Below are 2,904 nucleotides of genomic sequence, written 5' to 3'. Positions count from 1 at the left end.
GCCGATGGCAATCTGAGGATTTAAAACTGTGAGGCTCTGGAGATAATTCATCACTCGCTGGTTCAAATGCTCTTGAGCAATGATGTACTGGATAAGGTTGGCCAGAACTGGGTCTCTCTCAATACGTCCACCGGGAAAAGATGTTACTTCTCCGGGTGCTGCACGGCTCGGAAAGTAATAATATCCTCGTTCGCGGGCATAGGGTACTGCGGATCGAAGACGAGCAATCGCTTCTTTCGCAGCAGCTTCTATGGCCAAGTGTGGGGTTGGCATAGATTTCCCCACGAAGGAAACTTCTATTGGATCTTGGTTGGGGTCTACAGGAGGAATGTGTACTGCTGCCCAATATTCCGAGGTGGATGGGGTGATCCTTGATTTGAACAGCTCGTACTGGGGTGGCTGGGTAGAACCCATGGTACTGCGGGTAAAATCCCACAATAATTTGACAAAGCTACCTGGGGTTGCATCTGGGGTTCTCAGATGAATGCTGGGGTTCGGCATGACAGGAAGAAGCGTGAGTGTTGTGCGCAAAGTGAGGGTTGCTGGGTAAGGTCACAAGGTGGCCTTTATATAGCAATGGAGCCGGATCGTTTTACCGTGGTGAAAAGTAATAAATTTGCCAGTTTGGCTCCAAAGGTCAGGTCAGTGTCAGAGATACACATATCTCATAAAGAGATGTGTTACTGTGGTTGTTGTCGGGCTGGTTTTGGTAGTTGTGCCCGGAAGAATATGCAGCTATGCGCTGACCAAACATGCAAGGCTATTATTAAAACAGAGGCACAAAGACAGGCTGCGTTAATATATGCGGTCGCATGATTACAAAGCGAGGATACATTGAAACTTGGTGCTACTCATACGGCTTAGTCTACCTCGTTTATGTCTAAACGGGCGTGCCTGGTGGATGTCGAGGCTTCTCCACGTGTCTCTCTGCCGGGATTAGTCGGAGATGGCAGAGGAACTGCAGGGTCGGGGTAGTGATGATGACCATCGCGGGGATTGTTGGCCACAACCCCGTTGGAGTGTGCTCCCAAAATGCGACGAAGCACCTCTGGGGTTATCGCAGCACCTTGGCCGATGGCTGGAGCAGATCTCGGGGTCTCGATCGGTTGTCCAAACAACATGACTGGGTTGTCGGTGTTGGGCTCGTTTTCTTCTCTCGCCGGGGCTCGACGAACCAGCTCTCCACGAGCTGCAATTAGATCAATGGTGATCTGGTCGAACAGTGACTCTAGTGCACTTACATAGCGCACTAGGTGCAACAATGCGGGGTCCGTCTCGTGATCTCCATTAGCAACTTGGGGTGGTCTACCATATCCTTCATGTCTGGGGAAGTAGTGGAACGAGTGACAGTTAACTCTGGGCGACAAGTGCCTGAGATGAACTATAGCCTCTCGAGCGGCTAGCTGGATGGCTTGTGGCTCAAAGGAAGTTGTTCTTCCAGTGAACCGGTAGGGGCGCTCGGGTGCTAGACTCCTACCGTAAATGTGCACAGTGGCCCAGAATTGGCGGTCTTCACCGCTCATGGGTCCTTGATACACAACATATTCTGGTGGCTCCTCTAATGCGTAGGCACGACGGGTGAGGTTTGCGAGGATGGTCACAAAACCTCCAAGGTTGGTTGCAGTGGTTTCGTTGTGCACGATAGGGCCAGGCATTGTGGCTGAGTTTGTGGTAGCGGCTGTGATGCGCTGGGTTGAGGCTAGCGTGCCCTTTTTATAAGAAAAAGGGGACGGAGTCTTCCTTCGCACGCTTGCGAGAAAGGACTATTTAGGGGCCGGTCACTGGCGCATGAGCGACAGGTTAGGTTGATAGGTTGGGCACCGACTGCCAAAAGGTGTTGGGTCACTGTGTGGCTATCTTGCACGAGAAGCTTGGCTGGGGTTTGGTTAAGGTCTGGTGGGTTGTTTTGCCTAGTTTATTTACCTGGCTAAGATAGAATTTGCCAATGGTCAGCCTGGCTCTGATACCAAGCCTGTCACGACCGGTTTTTCCGGGTAATAAATTTCCAGAAAAGACCGTCGTGCTCATCAGCCCCAGGATTACTGTTAGCTGATGAGGCTCCAACTTGATACAGAAATTCCAAGCAAAATACAAAATATGTAGTACAAGACCATTCTGGCCTGTGAGTACAACAAATGGTTTCTAGTGGTTGATGGCGGAAGCGGGTTGTGAAACCTCAGTGTCTATGGGACTCCATTTCCCACGGGAACAGCTGACCAGGTTAATTCCTATCTTCGCGAGGCTGCTTTCTCCATTGTGTGGGTTCCGGGGCTGGCATCGCGTCGCTCCTCTCCGTGCAAGAAAATCTGGCCAAGACAATAGCCAGGGACAAGCCAGTGAGTACTTTGAATGTACTCGCAAACATTATGAACACAGGTATAATATAACAATGATGTGCTGAAAATATTTTATGCTCATGACGTCAGTCACAAAAGATAAATAAATCTCAGATACGTGCAAGCAAGTTATTTATAAAATTGCAATAACATAATAGTATTAAAATTTATGAAACAAATAACAAGCAATGCCACAGTCGGGCGTCTTAGCAACACCACATAAAGGGCTTTAAAACGAATGCCACAGTCGGGCGTCTGAGCGACACCACATAAAGGGCTTTAAAAGAAATACCACAGTCGGGCGTCTGAGCGACGCCACATAAAGGGCTTTAAAAGAAATGCCACAGTCGGGCGTCTGAGTGATGCCACATAAAGGACTTTAAAAGAAATGCCACAGTCGGGCGTCTGAGCGACGCCACATAAAGGGCTTTAAAAGAAATGCCACAGTCGGGCGTCTGAGCGACGCCACATAAAGGGCTTTTAAAAGAAACAATAATAATGAATATCCCGGAGGTAGAACCATCCCAGAGATATTCGGTAATAACAATAATATCACGGGTTAGTCAAC

The sequence above is a fragment of the Triticum aestivum genome, chromosome 5A (assembly GCF_018294505.1).
Source record: "Triticum aestivum cultivar Chinese Spring chromosome 5A, IWGSC CS RefSeq v2.1, whole genome shotgun sequence".
Classification (NCBI taxonomy): domain Eukaryota; kingdom Viridiplantae; phylum Streptophyta; class Magnoliopsida; order Poales; family Poaceae; genus Triticum; species Triticum aestivum.
Note: the sequence above shows the minus strand (reverse complement) of the source record.